General features: G+C 38.4%; 1 protein-coding gene and 1 long non-coding RNA gene across 9 annotated transcripts in view; one reads left to right on the top strand and one right to left on the bottom strand.

The window, feature by feature from the left end:
- Positions 1-18,599, top strand: part of ITSN1 (intersectin 1) — a 220,478-nt gene that overhangs the window by 29,894 nt on the left and 171,985 nt on the right. The window lies entirely within an intron of this gene.
- Positions 1-18,599, bottom strand: part of LOC102899759 — a 55,668-nt gene that overhangs the window by 22,885 nt on the left and 14,184 nt on the right. For both annotated transcript variants that reach the window (XR_006584833.1, XR_002735795.2), the window contains exons 2-3: positions 6,861-7,030; positions 5,890-6,037 (exon numbers count right to left, since the gene is read on the bottom strand). This is a non-coding gene — a long non-coding RNA (uncharacterized LOC102899759). The remainder of the gene's footprint in view (positions 1-5,889; positions 6,038-6,860; positions 7,031-18,599) is intronic.

The following is an 18,599-nucleotide window of genomic DNA, read 5'->3' as shown; positions in this document are numbered from 1 at the left end:
ATTGTTAAATATTAACCCGACCATATGGTTTTACTACTTAAATTTTTTCTGCAATATCTTTTTGTTACTAATTTTTTTAATGTTTATTTATTTATTTATTTATTTTTGAGAGAGAGAGAGAGAGAGAGAGAGAGAGAGAGAGAGAGAGCGCGCGAGCGAGGGGCAGAGAGAGAGAGGGAGACACAGAATTCGAAGCAGGCTCCAGGCTCCGAGCTGTCAGCACAGAGGCCGGCATGGGGCTCGAACCCACAAGCTGCGAGATCATGACCAGCTGACTGAGCCACCCAGGTGCCCTTCTTTTCGTGTCATTAGATGTGATTCTGAAGCAACCTTTTTAGGTACAGAGTATCCTAATCTGATAAACATAATTTATACCTAAATCTTTCAAACAGCCCCTGAAACCCTTCACCCTTAGGATGGAGTCCCTGAAGTGCAATTGGCAGGTCAAAGAGCGTATAAAATCTAAGGCTCCTGATATAATTTACCAAATTGTCTTCAGAAAGGGCTTAGTAATTACTGCCCGGGCTCCAAGTCTACATCATTGCCGTTTTAATGTTTGCCAGTTTGATAGGTGAAATACAGTATCTCCTTGTTTTAATTCTGTTCTTTTGAGGATAAGAAGCTTAGCACTTTTTTTCATATGTTAATTGCTCTTTTATATTTCTTCTCTTTTGAATTTCTGCTCTTGTCCTTGTCACATTTTCTTCTGGAGTTAATCTTTTTTATTAATTTATGTGAGCTCCTTACTTAGGGATTTTAATTCCTAATGTCAAATGCTTCAGATATTTATGACCAATTTTTTATTTGCTTTGAAAACTTGTGGTATGGTTCTTTTATAGAAGTGTTTAGCTACCTCCCCCGCCCCGCCCAGTCCATCATTATTTTCCATTTTTAAGGATTTTTTTCCCCGTGATGTTAAACTAGAAAATTCTCTCCACGGTTTGATAAAATGTTAACCCTTATTTTCTCTTAGCACACTTTCGTGGTTTTGTTTTTTCACTGAAATCTTTAAACCATATGTAATTTATTCTAGCGTGAACAAGTGTGATTTACATTTTTTTTCATTTTAACTGTTAGGTGATATGTTTTCTTAATATTTAATTATTCTGATCACACTATGAAAACAGGCAAATTTAGATAGAAAGTTGGAGATAAGCATTAAGTTTTTATTTTTTTAATGTTTATTTTAAGAGAGAGAATACACGCGTACATGAGAGCACAAGCAGGGGAGGGGCAGAGGGAGAGAGAGAGAATCCCAAGCAGGCTTCTTGCAGAGCCCTATATGGGGCTCGATCCCATGAACTCTTGAGATCATGACCTGAGCTGAAATCAAGAGTCAGACCCTTAATCGACTGAGCCCCTCAGGTGCCCCAATAAGCATTGTCTTCACACTGCTTTGAAAACCACTGGGGATTCTGAGAAGGCTTTAAAGGGTTTGACATGGGAATATAGAAGTAGGAGAGCAGGGAAGAGCTGGGCAAGTATGTGGGCATTTGTAGTTCCAAGTTCTCCCAAGAACTACAGACTTATATGGTCAGCGGGGCACCTGCTAGGCAGATCTTCTTGGGTAGCTAATAATAGGCTGTTTAAAATTAACATGGTCAAAACAGAATTCTTTTTTTTTTTTTTTAAGATTTTTTTTTAAAGTTTATTTATTTTGATAAAGCAGGGGAGGGTTGCAGAGAGAGAAGGCGAGAGAGAATCCCAAGCAGGCTGTGCACTGTCAGCACGGACAGAGGCTGATGTGGGGCTCAGCCTCATAAACCACGAGATCATGACCTGAGCTGAAATCAAGAATTCAACACTTAACCGACTAACCCACCCAGGCGCCCCTAAAGATTTTATTTTTAAGTCATCTCTGCATCCAACATGGGGCTCAAACCTACAACCCTGAGATCAAATAGTTGCATGCTCTACTGACTGAGCCAGATTGGCTCTTCAAAACAGAATTCTTAATGCTATCCCTACCCAAATCTGCCTACCTGAGACCTTCTCATCTTAGTAGATGGTGCCATTTCCCACCCAAGTGTGCAGCAGGAAAGTGTCATAGCTATCCTTGTTCCCTCTCTCCTGCCCACCTTGAATCTAATCCATTCTTAGGTTCTGTAGGCTTTCTGTCCAAATATATCCTGAATCCGACCAGCCCTCATCATTTCCACTGTTAAAACATTAGTTCTGACCACCACTGTCTCACCTGAGTGTCTGCCAAGCCCTCCTTGCTGATTTTCTTGATTCCTGTTTAGCTGGAATCTGTTCCACACAGTAGCTTCTACAGCATAAATCAGGTCATGTTATTCTCCTGCTTAAAACCTTTCAAAGACTTCCCACACTTCAAATCCAAACCTCACTTTTAAGACATCCTTGTGGTCTGGCCTCTCTTGCCTCTCCAGTTTCCTCTTTCTACACTGTCCTCGTTTACTTTATACAAGCTCCCCTGGCCTCTTTCTGTTCCTTGAGCAGCAGCTTTTCTTTCTTTGGATCTTTGCATTGGTCAAACCTTCTCTAGAACTACCCAGAAAATACCCCAGTGTCCTCTTAGAGAGTCTTTCCTTGACTACCCAGGCTCACGAAGAAACCCCAGACACCACCTCCGGTCATCACTCACCTTGTTACCCTACCTCAGTTTCTTTGGAGTGGTTCTCTGTATGTGAAATGATCATATTTATTTGTTGACTTATTTATTAGCTATCTCCTCATTCTGGAATATAAGCTCCCTAAGAGCACGGACTCTGTTTTGTTCCCTTCTCAATTCCCTTAACCCCATGCCTGGCTCATGGTACTGGTGGTGGGTACTGTGTAACCATTTGTGGCGCTGCTCCCATCCTGTGGCCCCTACTCACACTTAGCCAGAGCAGCTCAGCTTTTATATTTCAAGTTTATATGAGGTTTTGTGTACAGAAAGTTTTCTTGCTTAACAGAAGTTTGAAGATAATTTCCTTAGGAGATAGGAATTTAAGGATATATGAGAAAGAAAAGATTTTAATTTGACATTTGCCAGAGTATTCCATTTACTTCCTAAATGTACTGGTATGTCATTCCTGACTTTTTAACCTGTAGGGGTAAGCCTGAGAACAGCATAATGATTTTAAACATTTCTTACCCAAGAGTACTTTTTCTTTACATACCGAATTGCATACCATAGATGGTATTTATCCTATAATTAAGAAGATTATGAGATTGTATCCTCTTATGTTTACCCTTTTTAATGAGTGCCTCCTGAATCCCAAGCCAAAGCATGTATATAGCTTTATTGTGTAAATATTTGTGTTCTAGGTGTGTTATTTGTATAAATGTATATTCCCCTTGATTTGTATGTGTATGTGTAGTATTTGTGTTTTCTTTTTCCCCATTAAGTTGTAAACACTCTATTTTATGACTTTTTTTTAGGTTTACTTATTTTGAGAGAGAGAGAGAGAGAGAGAGAGAGAGAACATGAGTGGAGGAGGGGCAGAGAGAGAGGGAGAGAGAGGACCCCAAGCAGGCTCCAAGCTGTCAGCACGGAGCCCAACATGGAGCCTGACACAGAACCTGAACTCATGAACTGTGAGATCTACCTGAGCTGAAATCAAGAGTCAGATGCTTAACAGACTGAGCCACCCAGGCACCCCTCTAGTTTATGACTTCTGTGCTTCCTTTTTAACTTCTCACTGCATTAGTATTCTGTTCTGTACCAGGTTGCTGCTCCCTTAAATGAGTTGGTTTTTGTGACACTTGTCTTGTGACAGTTTTATGTATTTTAGTTTTTGGCTACTGTGTGAATTAGGAATTTGTCTTAGTTGTATTTTAAGTTTTATTACTTTCTACATTTTAACCAGTAAATACAAAGAGATTGCCTTTTGTTTTTGCTTTATGTGTTTTCATGTTATTGGGAGCATGCAGTTTTACAACTGTTGTTTTCATTGTGGGTTATGAATCTTATGAAAATAAAATTTCTTTTTTTTTTATCACATACAGCTTTTTCCTTGAAATTGTGCTTTATTAATTTAGTGACCCTTCCTTGCTTTTTGTGTTTTTTGATAGATCTTTACTCATACTTTAATCTCTTTTATTTTAGGTACATTCTGGCTAACTTGGCCTGCTCTCCACAGCAGCCTGTTGTTTGATAGATATAATATTCTTTTGCATTTTATTGTTTCTAAAGCAGGTATCTTTTAGTTTAAAAAATCACTTAACAGTTAATTTTTAAAGATTGACGTATAATTGACATAATATTATACTAGTTTCAGGTATACAACATAATGATTTCTACAGTTAATTTATGTCAAAGGAAAGTGGTAGATTTCATTCCTCTGGACATTTCTTGTTACTTTGGGTCCTGTGGGATATTTTTGTTGGCACCATTTTTTGAAGTTTTTATCAAGGAAGGGAATTTCATATATGTCTCAGGGTTGAGTGAGAGAGTGGCCACATGTCCCTGAGTGCAGCATGTTGACCTGCGCAGACTTTTGGAGAGAAGAGGAAACAAAACAAAACAAGCAGTGGGCGAAGCAGTAATGAAAGGTATAGGCCAGGAGCGCCTGGGTGGCTCAGTGGGTTAATCGTCCAACTTTTGGTTTCACCTCAAGTCATGATGTCACAGTTCTGGGATTAAGCCCCATGTGGGGTTTCATGCTGACAGCGTGGAACCTGCTTGGGATTCATTCTCTCTCTCTCTGCCCCTCCCCGACTCTCACAATAAAGAAATAAACTTAAAGTTTAAAGAATAAAATAAAAGGTGTAGGTCTGAAAAATAAGGGACCAAGGTGATTATCAGACTAGATAATCAGCTCCTGGAGAATCAAGCTCATTTCCTTTTTTTTTTTTTTTTTCTTATTTCCATTTTGTGTTTGCTCAGAGATTACTTGTTTATGTCTTGGAGTTTGCAGTCTTTTGAATGTTCTGAAAGTCAACTTGATAATAAATTGATTATAGTCCTATCATCTTTTTATGACTGATACACTAGAGAGAAGTTTAAAGTGAGTCATTCAAGAACTTCACCCCTGCTTGAACCTATGTGTTCGAGTGCCTGCTTTATCCGAGGTTGAAGCATTTTTAGTTGGCAACTGATTTTTTGTAAGCAAGTCATTGAACAAGTTCACCATTCCTTGTTCTTTTGAAGCATTAATCATCTTCCCTCTGAGCTCTGGAAAGGTGACTGAATCTTGAGCCATTTGGCCCTTCACTGTGCAGGAAATCCACCCTGCTGAGGTGAATGCATGAAATACTTGTCTCAGTATAGATCTGAGAACTGGTTTGTCTCCTGTAATGCACAGATTGAATTCCTTGTCTGTTACTAAAGGGTACCTTTTGTGTCCATTTATAAAGAGCTGTGATCAGAGCTGTAAAAGTTACCATATAGATGACGTGGTTAACCTATTAAACTCTTGCTATTAAACTCCTGCTATTAAACTCCTGCTGCTTAATGTAATTTTCAAATATTTTGAAATACCAAATGTAGACTCTGATCAGAGAGCTCAGGGACCAGTTTTTGAGTTGTGATGAATTTCTCTGTTTTCATTTTTTATAGTTGCTATCCATTTTAGAAACATTCACTCTGCCAAATAGGTTAGCAGTGTGTGCAGAAGGACAGCTTAAATAATGTGCATGTTTGCTGTTGAAGCAGATGCCTCTAAGTAAAGCTACCGGATCAAAGAGGAGAAAGAGTCCCATGTAATATCTGTTAGAGACTGTGAGCCCTTCGAGATATTCTTTGTTTCCCATTCTAGGATTTAATTTTCTCTGTCCTAATAAAAGATTTTGATTAATTCTGTGTTAGTAGAATGCTGATAATGTGTAGTAGAATGTAAAGAAATGTGATTCAGTAATAACTTTTGAGTTTCTGTGTGACTGCTTATCTAATCTAACATGTATCTCCTTTAAGAAAAGTGTCTGTGGTTAAGGTCAACTCACAGGTCAGACATTAATCTTGATTGTCAAGTGTTTGCAATCACTTATGGAGACTAAAGAGATCTTGATGGCACTCATCTGAGTACTGATTCTGTTGAATAGGAGACAGTCAGGGCCTTGGTCTCTTTTGTGTTGTAGTTCTTATGAGGACCTGAAAGAATGAAAATTTCCAAAGATGGAATAGCATGATTTATGAGAGTATTTATTAAAATACAGGTAGTATGTTAAAAATTAGCTTTATTTAGTTTAATCTAAGGTTAGCTCTTAGAAACTGATAAAATGGATAGTTTAAAATTTGCTAAGCTTTATTTAAAGTCTGGATTTGTGGGTAGTTTCTCTAGAGTATCACATAATTCCCTTTGATTATTTCAGAAAGAGTGTTGTCAGGATGAAATAAAAACCAGTCATTCTTTCAAACCAGGCTTAATTGGAATGGCATATAAAGGGGAAAAATATCAATCTAGAGACAGGTGATTTCTTAATTCAGCTTTTTACTCTGGTATGAACAACCGAAAACCCACAGGGTCATTTTGATTGTTTTATAACTATAAAGAAGTTTTTACATGGTAGTTATGTTCTATTCCTCTTGAATTCTTGGTTAAGTAACTCCTGAGCTGTTGGCTTATAAAAATAGGCTAATGGAGAAATACTTTCTAAAACTAACTCTTTTCTCTAGTTAACCTTTTATTATGAAAAATTCCAACACCTGCAAAAGTGAGGGGAGTATAAACCCCATGAACCATATCCATTACCCAGCTTTCGTAACTGTTAACTCTTGGCCAATCTTGTTCCAGCTATCCCTCCAGGCCCCACTCCAGATTATTTTGAAGCAAATTCTAGGCATCATATCATTCCATTAGAGTGAGTTGCTTTTGATAGTGACAGGAGAAGTCATTTTCCCTGTTGGCATTAACACAGATGCCACGGGCTGAATAGAATTTATAAGAAAATAGACTTAGCATTGAAGAGTTTACCTTTTAAGAAAGGTGCTCATATTTTCACTGCTCATATTGCTATTTTCTTCAAGTTTCTCTTGTCTTTCAACCTGGGGTGTGTTTGCAAAGTTCTTAAGTTCTTATCTGTTTGGAAATTCCCATAGCAAGTTCAGGTTTTGTCATCCCGTGCTGTTTTGGCTGTGCCTTATCTAAGTAGTATTGAGGGAAGAAAGAATTATTTCACTAAGAGTTGGCGTTGAGAGGAGTTAGATATATTCAGTATATTAAGGAGGTGCCCTTTAATGTTGTAATAATATACTGGCTTTTAAAGGTACATCACCATAATAGCTCTTAAAAAGTACAAATAAAACGCTTAAAAGTGATCTTTTGTCCTTGCCATCAGCGGGACAATTGAATTCCTTTTTTGAGGCAAAATAAAATTTTCTTTCAAGTACCTGAGATGTACAAGTATTAGTTGACTCATCTTTTGTTGTTAAACCTATTCATTTCCCAGGCCAGTGTGTCTTTTTGTGTATGTTGACCTTGCACTTTAAACTGAATTCCTTTCCTTTGAATGAGGCATAAAGCTGTCAGTTCATGTTGGTTAGTGTGAAAATAGAATTTTTACTTTTTTGGTGATTTCTAAATCTCAAGTGGTGTTAATAATAGTTTTTCAATTTACTCCTAAAAACAAAAGTAGATTCAACATCTTAAATAGAATTTTCGAAGTGTTTTCCTTCTACAACTAAAGCCAGTTTTGCCTTAACTATTGAATTTTAGAGTTGAGTTCTTGAACATAGGTAACTGTGGGGTTCACGTTTCTATTTTATATTGTTAACAGTGACAGGGTACTTGGTGATTTGGCTGTATTGGATGCTGCAAGTATTGGACTGAGCTAGATCAGGAATCTAATTTGCAGAGTGATTAAATATGCCTCTACTTCTCTTCAGTGGCCAAACAGAAGTAATTATATTTACATTTTACCGATTTCACAGAGATGTTGTTAAAAGTACTATAATTAGATTTTTTTTTTTTAATTTGCAAAAATATTTGAACTGCTTCACAGATAGGTGCTATATAAAAGCAGGGTGTCATTAACATCTCATTTTTCTTGGTTTGTGCTTTTCACACTAGAAACATATATTACCATTTCTCTTTTTGGGTACAAGTTCTGATACATGTTTTGAAATTTGTTCTCTTAATGTTTTTAGCAGCTGGGATAGTATAAAAGCATTCTCGTGTCCTATTTTTAGTACACAGTGATGAGTCTGGATAGATGGCTAAGTTAATGGCAAGGCAATTGAACTGTGCTAAGTGCTCGCCTGCGTATCTGTCTGGCCTCTCCACTTTCAGGGTAGAGTTACTGTTTACAGTGACACGTTTCGCTCTCTCTGACTGGGAAGTCTGAATCCATCTGCCTGTTGCCTGGCTACCTTGAACTCAATTTTTGTCTTCTTTCCCTCTATTCTGTACCTTAAATTTCAGGATGGATGGTCTCATTGGTTAACTGCTGCAGGGAAGCAGAGTGCTAATAAAATCAGGATGAGATTCTTCACATATGGGGCATGCTCCGAGAGTCCTAGAACTAGTGAGTGAGCAGATCAGAGACTAGACTGCAGTTTTCCTGGACCCCCATAGTGTGTTTATGGGGAAAGTTGTTCTCTTTATCTGGTGTGGGTTGTTTTGTTTGTCAATGGCTAATATGGTTGATTTTTCAACACCACTTGGACATGCTTCACGTATATTTCACAGAATATTCACTTTATTTTAGTCCTAACCATAGCTGGTCCAGTCTTCTACTTAATTAAGTTTAAAGAGTTTTAACCTCAGTAGTTAAACAACTTAGGCACTGCTTTGCTTTTCCGTAGGAGATGCTCTGTGATATATTTAGGTTTCCATGTTTCTAATTTGTAGAATTTGGAGTAGGAGTGGTAGTTTTTCAGGGAACAGGACTGATTCTCACAGGGTGGTCTCCTTTGTTACATCATTTTGTCGACCAACTCAAAGGGTTAGTATCAGTTTCAACTGGAAATGAATTAACTTTTAAGAAAAAAGAGGCACTCCTGGGTGGCTCATTCCTTTAAGTGTCTCTTGTTTCTTCTCCGGTCATGATCTCATGGTTCTTGAGGTAGAGCCCCACATTGGGCTCTGAGTTGATGGTGTGAAGCCTACTTGGGATTCCCTCTTGTGCTCTCTCTCTCTCTCTCTGCCCCTCACCTGCTCACCCATAGGCACACTCTCTCAAAATAAATAAACTTCAAAAAAAAAAAAAAAGAAAGAACAGGGTATCTGGGTGGCTTAGTTGGTTGGTTAAGGGTCCAACTCTTGGTTTCACCTCAGGTTATCATCTTTTGGTTCGGTTCGGGAGACCGAGCCCTGTGTTGGACTCCACACTGGCAGCAAGGAGCCTGCTTGGGATTCTCTCTCTCTCTCTCTCTCTCTCTCTCTCTCTCACTCTCACTCTCACTCTCACTCTCACTTTCTCCTTCCCTCTCTGCCCTCCCCTACCTGTGTGCTTTCTCTCTCTCTCAAAATAAAATAAAACAGCTGAGATGGCTTCTTTTAGGACAGTCTTCAGATACATAGACAAGGACAGTCGTCAGTGGATTGTGAATGTTATTCAGTGGCCACTCTTTATATCATACGACTTGAATTGGAATCCTGTGGCCACCTTGCTTTTAAAATGTTCTTAAAAACAGCATGGGGGAGGGGAAGGGAAAAAAAAAGAGAGAGAGAGAGAGAGAGAGAGAGGGAGCCAAACCATAAGAGAATCTTAGAAACTGAGAATAAACTGAGGGTTGATGGGGGGGTGGGAGGGCGGGGAGGGTGGGTGATGGGCATGGAGGAGGGCACCTGTTGGGATGAGCACTGGGTGTTGTATGGAAACCAATTTGACAATAAATTTCATATTTAAAAAAAAGCAGTGATAACCTGCTTTGGTACTGAGTAAACAAACAGGGAAGCCTCTGATGTTAAAGTGAACTTGTTTGATTTTAAGGCCAAATAAATGAAGACTGTTTCTAAGAAAGACTCATGCTGTGTGCAGATAAAGAAGAACTCCTAAGTATTTTTATTGTTGCCTCCAGAATTGCACATAATCTAGAAGAAGATTTATCCAAAAAAAAAAAAAAAAAAAAAAACAACCGCCACCTTGCGTATGTTAAGATATTCAAGTAAAATAAAGTCATCAGTGTTCTAATTCATAGCTTTTTTTCCCTTGAAAAGGCATATGTTTAAGCACCTGCTTCATTAGTTGGGGCTGTATTTTTCATATTTCTGTCAGAACTCCAGATAACTGACTTGAAAATACATGACTAATATAATACCGTGAAGTTTAGGAAACTAGTAGTTCATTTCTGTTGAATTCCTTGAAACATCATTTGGAGTTAAAAATTCTTACGTTGGGGCATGGGGTTTTGTGTGTATGTTTTTGCTTTGGTATCTGTTACCTTGGAGAATAAAAATTGGTTCCCAAATCTTTGTAGTACTAGACTGTAGCAGGAATCTCAGTGGGAAAAGACTCCTTTTTCGGTTCTCACTCTGTGCAGGTGCCCACTGAAGATGGAAGGGTAATCACGTGGAATTCTCAGTATTTACTTCATTCATTCATTCAGTAGACATTGTTTGTATGCCTTTTATGGGCCAAACCATGTAACAGATGTAAGAAACAGGATGTAAGCTTGATCCTGTAAGCTTTCTGAGTCAGCTGCTTTCTGAGAAAAAGTAGTTTACAGTGGATCTGGTTTTAAGCTAAGAGCATGCACAAGAAACCAGAGGAGATTCACTTAACCCATTTTAGGGTCCAAAGAAGACATGTGGCCCAAATTCAGAATGACAGGAAGAGTTAGCCAGGGCAAGAAGGGAGGACAGAGAGAGAGCATGGGCAGAAATCTGCAAATGGTAGGTAAATTCAGTTCTTGTTGTAAGACTAGTTCACTAGTAAATAGTTACAATCTGTAGTAGTCATATAATAAATAAAATACTTATGGTTGCCTAATGTAGATGTATTAATTTTGGGTATCTTTCCTTGATGTATTTCTACACACTGTCTAGGCTCATTGTTTTCCTTTTTAATTTTGTACTTGTTATGGTCAGTGACTACATTCTCTTGCCATATGTGATGTGTGTCTGTTTGGGTCTCCCCAAATGCAACTTCTTTGTTGCCTCAGAGGGGCAAATTGGAAAAAATAAATTGGTAAAGGTAAATCTGGTCTTGACACATTCCTATTAAATCTTTAAGTAGCTCTCTTGTCCAGGAAGAAGTGCTAGTGGACATGGTCTGGTCCCAGCTCCCTCCATCCTAAACCCTTGTCCATGGGATGGCTTCCTTCCCAAGTGTTCACACTCAACCTAGACAGTGATTCTGCAAACTTATCTTTATTCTCCAAAGCCTGTGTGCTAACTGGTGACCTTTCTACCATGTTCAGTTCATCAGTTTCTCTTCTCTGCTGCCTTTGTACCCTGGCCTGCTGTCTGTGGTATGAAGTCCACTATGCCAGAATTATTTGTTTACTCTCTGTTCCTGCTCTAAATTTGAGCTCTTTGATGCAGGACCTGTATCCTTCTGTCTTTGAATTTGTATGTTTATCACAGTAACTGTCATGTAATAAATAGTCATCATTTTACTCCAGCTGAGCAATGGTAATGTTTAAACATATAGTCATTGTTACATTTACTGTCTGATAATTGTGACTGAAGAAAAGTGCATTAAGGCACTGTTTCAAACTTTTTACTTACTAAAACTCACTTAATCCTCATTAAAGAAAAAGGTTATTCTCACACTCATTAAAATTGTGAGGAAGAGTTTATTCAAGACTGTTGTAATAGAGGAGAGAGATTGGGTTCAATTCTGAACACAGGGACAAGTGGGGGTTTATAGCCAAGGAGAGGGGTGAAGAGGGTCAGTAGAGGGAAAATTACTATGAAGAGCCATCAGGGCGGGGATTCTTGCTAAAGGCAGGCCAAGACTCATCCATCAAAGGTTCGGGGATGAGGAACTCGATCACATATCGAGTGTGATCAAATATCAAGGGTAGCGGGGTTCTCAGGAAACTAGCTTAGCAGGATTCTTGCTAAAATTGAGCTAGGCAGACTGAAGACCAGATGGGGCCAAAGCCAAGGCCTACTTGAGAGGAGGGCTTAAAGGAACTTGATTAAGGTGGGGTCAGGGAGAGTCTTTGTCATTATGGATCTTACAGTTAGGTACTATTATTACCAGCATTTTATAGATAAAGAATCTAGAACTTAGAAATAGCCTAAGCAACTCAACAAGGCTCAGAGGCAGTAAGTTCCAGAGCCGGATGCTTACTGGATGCTTTCCATCTGATGACTTTAAACTGTTGATTATTTTCTGCCTTGCCTGGTGACGATGGCTCAGTGAAATTTTGCTAACCTACTGTGAGAGTCCACAGAAGTTTACTTTTATTTTAGAATGATTTGTGGTCTCACTGCTGCCAATGCTGTTGCAAAGCGCATGCTTTCCTTGGAGCAACATAGGCCTCTTGTAACAGAGGACGTTCAAGTGTTAGCACCTTTATTAGAATTTCACATAGATGGAGCGGCGCCTGGACGGCGCAGTCGGTTAAGCGTCCGACTTCAGCCAGGTCACGATCTCGCGGTCCGGGAGTTCGAGCCCCGCGTCAGGCTCTGGGCTGATGGCTCGGAGCCTGGAGCCTGTTTCCGATTCTGTGTCTCCCTCTCTCTCTGCCCCTCCCCCGTTCATGCTCTGTCTCTCTCTGTCCCAAAAATAAATAAAAACGTTGAAAAAAAAATAAAAAAAAAAGAATTTCACATAGATGGGGTGGCTGTATAGATTTCTAGTTTCTATTCTCTTCAGCAGAGTAACATTTTTCAGTTCGATTTCTGGATCTTGCCTGTTGAAATATAGCCACAAAGGAAGAAAATATAAAAATTAGGATTAAAAAAATTTTTTGTCTGTTTATTTTTGAGAGAGAGCGCACACAGGAGGGGTGGGGCAGAGAGAGAGGGAGAGAGAAAGAATCCCAAACAGGCTGTGCACTTCCAGCACAGAGTGTGACGCGGGGCTTGAACGGAGGAACTGTGAGATCATGACCTGATCCAAAACCGAGTCAGGCACTTCCCCACCTGAGCCACGCATGCGCCCTCAAAATTGGGATTTTAGATGTTCTGAACATAAAAGGTGATTTTAAACATTAATCAGTAACGTGTTTCTATGCAAAGCTCTGTTAAAAATGGGTGAGCCAGTGAACTTTCTGAGTCAGCTGCTTTATAAATGGTAGTAAGTGACACATGACCATTTTTGCGTGATTTCACTCAGTTTTCTAAGAAAATTAAAAATCAAATAACTTGTATAGCTGCTGTTCTCTTTAGCATCTGCAGTCTGAATTAAGAGGAAGTTTCCTCAGATGGCCAGGCAATTTGAAGGCCGCCTTCCACTACTGGGATCCCTTCCCCTGCATAGCATCTCTTGTATTCTCTTACCCCTTTTATATTCCTGCCATCCAGGATCATTTAGACCTTGGGGGCATTTTGTACTTTTATATGGTAGTTTGTCCCTGCCATCATGCCTTTCCTCAGCCTAGAATGCTGTGATCTCTGTATGGATACACAGCTCCTAATTTAAATCACACTCTGCTAGTTATTCTGCAAAGTGACTTCTTACCGTTTCAGTCCTGTTGGTAGTTGTTTTTCTCCCCCCTCTGAGCTTTCACAGTCCTCTGCAAGACTACAGTGTGTTATCTCATTTGATACAATACGTATGAAAGTAGTAGCTGTGAATCATTATACCATTTTAGATGTTAGAGTATTTATAACTCCTTATCCAACTTGTAATTTTGGGGTATATTTTCTTCTATCAGAGCATTTTTTATTTAAAGTTCATTCATTTATTTTGAGAGAGAGAGAGTGTTTGTGCAAGCGGGGGAAGGACAGAGAGAGAGGGAGAAAGAGAGAATCCCAAGCAGGCCCCACGCTGTCAGTGCAGAGCCCAACGTGGGGCTTGAACCAATGAACCATGAGATCATGACCTGAGCTGAAATCAGGAGTCATATGCTTAACCGGCTGAGCCACCTAGGCGCCCCTGCCAGAGCATTTTTTTAAAAAGAAAAACGTGGTGGACATAATACCATGTATAAAATTCTAAACTTTTTTTTTTGGATAAGCATTTTTAATTGTTTTAATGGTCACATATTTCATGGTATAGATACAATATCATAATTTACCTATATTTTCTACCTATGCTGTTAATAATGTTCCTATACTATCAAACATTTAAGTTTATTTCAGTTTTTAATTGTTCAGAATAAAGTCACAGTGAACACCTTTTGGACATATAGCTTTGCATTTTGGATTATTTTCTTAGGGCAGGAATCGAATTATTAGGTACGTGAGTTAAGAACATTTTTCCCCCCTCTTTCTTTTTTTTTTTTTTTTTTTTTTTTTTTTAGTTTATTGATTTATTTTGAGAGAGCCATAGAGAGCGTGAGCAAGGGAGGGGCAGAAAGAGAGGGAGAGTCCCAAGCAGGCTTTTGGTCAGTATGTAGAGCCTGACAGGGGGGCTTGAACTCTGGAAACTGTGACATCATGACCTGAGCCCAAATCGAGAGTCAGAAGCTCAACCAGCTGAGCTGCCCAGGAGTCCCTTTTCCCCATTCTTGATACATTTCTTGTCCCATTGCTTTTGAAAGGAGTTGTAATAGTTCACCCTCCCACCAGCAGTGTGAGAGGGCTCTCTTTGCTCTGTGGTTATTAACATTGGAAATCTGAATTAATAAACTTATTTATTTTGAGGCTTTACTTCATTTCTTTGTGATAAGTTTTGAAGCTGGGTTGACCTTAAGTAAATTGGCTCAAATCCTCAAGTAAAATTTCCCTTAGACAAAACCTTCGTAAGATCCATTTAAAAGTTGGGATGTCAAGAAAATAAAACCTTTGTCAGAGAGGGAATGAAAGGTTAGTTTTATAATGTCCACATCTAGATGAATGTTATTCAGTGAAATACATATTGAATGAATTAACTTTTCTTCCCTTCAGTAACAACAGTTATCTTTTCAAAAATCTTTTGAATGTTATTTGGAATTATAAAGCTTAATAGCTCTATTGGGTTTCACAACATTGAAATTAAATGCAGCCAACATTAAGTGTGCAAACGTGCCTAAAATGTAATTCTAGATAAACTGAATTGTAATCCACATTTTGAGCACAAAATTGGCTTCTCCCACATTTTTCATATTATAAATAGAAGTGAGCCTTTTTAAGGAGAGTATGAAACTGAGGAAGTCTGGGATTTTCTTCTTTTGTAGTCCTATTCCAGATCACAATGTATTTGTGATTCTTTTTAACAGAGACTTCCAAACTTCCTTTCTGTACTGCAGTGATACAGCTGGATCTACTTAAAGTAATTAGTGAAATCTTCAGTAAATGATGACCACGATTCTTTTCAGCTTTTCTCAGGCTTAAATACATTTCAGTGTATCTCAGTCAAGTGGAGTGAAATTAAAGATTTGAGTCGTGTATCTCTTGCCTTCTACAGCGGTCTGGTTTTCTGTTAGCTACAGTCTATTTAGTGGTTTAGTGATGCTAATGTTATTGAACGGTTTTTAGTCCTAAAACTTCCTAGTGATGATAAATCTTACCCTGCATAGAAGTCCCCTGGGTCACCAGGGCGCAGTTGGTTTTATTAATGACTGCATTGTCCTTTGCTCTCATTCATGACACTCAGTGACTTTTCATTGATGTTGCCGTACAGTTTTTTCCCTTGGACTTCGCCCATTCTTTACACGTTGGTAAATAAGCTTCAGCTGTAGCAGGAGGCAGCTAGCGTCTATGTGTGGATCAGATTATCAATATGTACCTATGCAGATTTCCTTTATCTCCTGATTGGGCAAGCACTTAACTGTCCTTAGCGAAAACTCTAAGGGATTAAAACACATCTCCATTGAGTTTTCCACTTGCTGGCATCGGGAGTTCGTTATGTTGGACTGGAGGGTCTAACTGATATTGCTATCCATTGTGGCACTACATCTGTGAAGATGTCCAAGATGTGAAATGTTTGCTGGGTTCTCAGTTATTCTCATCAAGGCTTATATGTAGCCAATTCAGTTTTGATGAATACATTCAAATGTAGAGCATTTTATCAATACTAGCACCTGGCTATTTGTTTGTTGTTGTTTTTTTAAACACAGAATGCATATGTTTCATTTCTTCTTTTACTATGATCTATAAACCCATATTTAATTTATCCACTTGCAGCTGGTGCACTATTTTTGTTGAAGCAGGCTTAAAAATCTGGCAGGAGGCCTTCCTGCTTTCTTGCTCTTTTCAGTGTTGCAATGTTATTTTGCACAATTGGCGCTTTCTGGGTGGTTTCTTGACTTTTTTTCTAAAGCTGAAGCCTTTCTCTAAAACTTGCCTCTGCCTAGCCTTCCACTCTTCCCACAGGTGAACTGATAATCCTAAGGCTTGGCTGCTGCTGTGTTTAGAGGTGTACAAGTTAATTAGTTCTTGTGCCGCAGCGTGGAAATTTATTTTCAGGTTTTCCTATAAGGGTTTCATGTGCCTTGTACTGTACGGAAGTTGAAGTTTTCATTTGGAAGAAAACTTTAGATCGTCTCTTATTTAGTGACAGTATACATCCACATTATGCAGATGACAATATTTTGTTCTTTTACCTTTTTTCATGTGACAAAAGAAATGTTTATAATTACCTGTTAAATTTCCTTTTTGGGGGTCATTAATTTCTATTTGAGAGAATACTGAAAAGTATGTGAGTTGAAAATAGGTTAAATTTACATAATCTTATTTATGGCTGATAGTCTTGTAATTCCATATGTTTTATATTTAACATAAAAGTTTGGTCTGACATGCTCTTCTCCCACTTAGTGTTTCTTAAAATTATTGTTTGTTGTTTGGTTTTACATTACATGCTTTTTCCAGGGAATTACTTTCTCAACTTTTAGTACCTTGAAAAAAAATGTTTTTTTTCCTAATGATCCTCTTGAAACTAGAACCTTCTCGAATAAATGAAGACCCTCATTTGTTTTATTGAAGCCTTTTGAGTGGTTATTCTATCTGCAGTTATAGTCCTCTAGACTCTGATTTCTTTAACAAGTTAGACAAACCGTGGTTAATGACTTACTTTTCAGAGGTTAGTTTGCAGTTAGCTGGTGGTCTAAAGTGGAAATAAGCTTCAAAGAGGGGTTGGTTATCTCTTAAATTCCTTTATCTCTTAAATTCCTTTTCCCAGTCTTTCTGTTTGCCCCGTTCATTTTTTTTTTTTTTTTTAACTTTGTAGCTGTCTTGGTTTTATTGCTCCCAGATGAATTCTTTTCTATTGCCAATATTAAAGTAAGGGTGATTTAGAAGAATTGGGGTTAAAATCTGTTTATTGAAGTTCTGGAGGCTAGCTGCTGGGGCATTTTTCTTTGTGGAAAGTAAGCAGAAATAAATGGACAAATAGTCTGAAATGCCAGTGAGTGTTGCCAAGTAATGTGCTGACAGCTGGGCCTGACAGTGATTCCTCACCACTAGGCATTCCTGACCTGTCCCCTTCTCACCTCTGTCCCCTGCCACCACCCCCTCTCCCAGCAACAAAAATCTGGGAGGAATGCCTGTTCCCGTTTTAGAGAACTACTTGGATATTCACGACAGTTTTTCAGACAGAATGTCCACAGTGTCTCTTTGAACTTAGTAATAAGGTTCTCCTTTTTATCAGGTTCTTTACCCTTCGTGCAGTTTTAAAATCTGACTCATAAACAGGCTGTCCATCCCTTATGGGTCATCTTGCTCGGCTTGAAACAGCAGCACAGGCAGAAGCCCCGTTGGAGGCCCATGACTTGAGACATGACAATTTGGCATTGATCAGGTTGGCTATATGTTTGGGATTTGTCAGTTCCTTTGTCCATTTATTGTTTGGCTTTCAGTACCTTTTCTCTGTGTTTCAAAAGGGCTTTGTGTACATCCTGCCTTTCTGTGTAATCTTACAGGGCGGCTTCGGCTTTGTGTTCATCTCCTGCTCAAACAGTTTTCACAGGAGTGGGGTTTGTTGTAAGACTCGCTATAGAACACGGGTGTAGGCTCTTCTAGTTTCTATTCATTGCAGACTTTTTTTTTATACATATATAAGAGAAAGATTTCCTTTGATTTTTTTTTTCTTTCTTTGAGGTTTTCTAATTTTGCATTTTTGCAGATGTAAAAGGCTCCAAAAGGAAAAGAAGTGGGGACAGTAGTTTTTAGTGATTCCTTTTAATTTTTATTATAGACCAGGGGTAAAGTGTGGGTAGAAAAATACCTAAAACCAGATTCTTCACAACTCTCAAATATTGGATAGTACCATGATATGAGTAGAGTATAAATTGTATATATATTTATGTTCCTGAGGATATTTTTATATACTGTAAAGATGTTTAAAGTATATATTTTTTATTATCTCACATATTGACATTTTTCTCCTTTCTTTTCAATACTTCCTTGATGCCAAATTTCTAGAAATTTAACATTTCTATCCTGTATCTTCCTATTCCTGTAGTCCTTGAACCTAAAACTACTTTTTGAATAACTTTCTTTTTTTTAATTTAAATTTTAATTTTTTAAAGTAAATCTCTACAACCATCGTGGGGCTCGAACACACAACCCTGAGATCAAGAGGAAGATGCTCCATCGACTGAGCCAGCCAGGTGCCCATCCCCTTTTGAACAACTTTCAAACAAGATTTAAAAAATACTTCTTTATAAGAAATGAATTTAAAGTTCACTACCTACCATGAAAATCTGTTTCAAGTAAATTAGCCTGAATGTGGGG

Source organism: Felis catus, chromosome C2 (genome assembly GCF_018350175.1).
Source record: "Felis catus isolate Fca126 chromosome C2, F.catus_Fca126_mat1.0, whole genome shotgun sequence".
NCBI classification, from domain to species: Eukaryota; Metazoa; Chordata; class Mammalia; order Carnivora; family Felidae; genus Felis; species Felis catus.
This window is presented reverse-complemented; position numbering and strand designations above follow the sequence as displayed.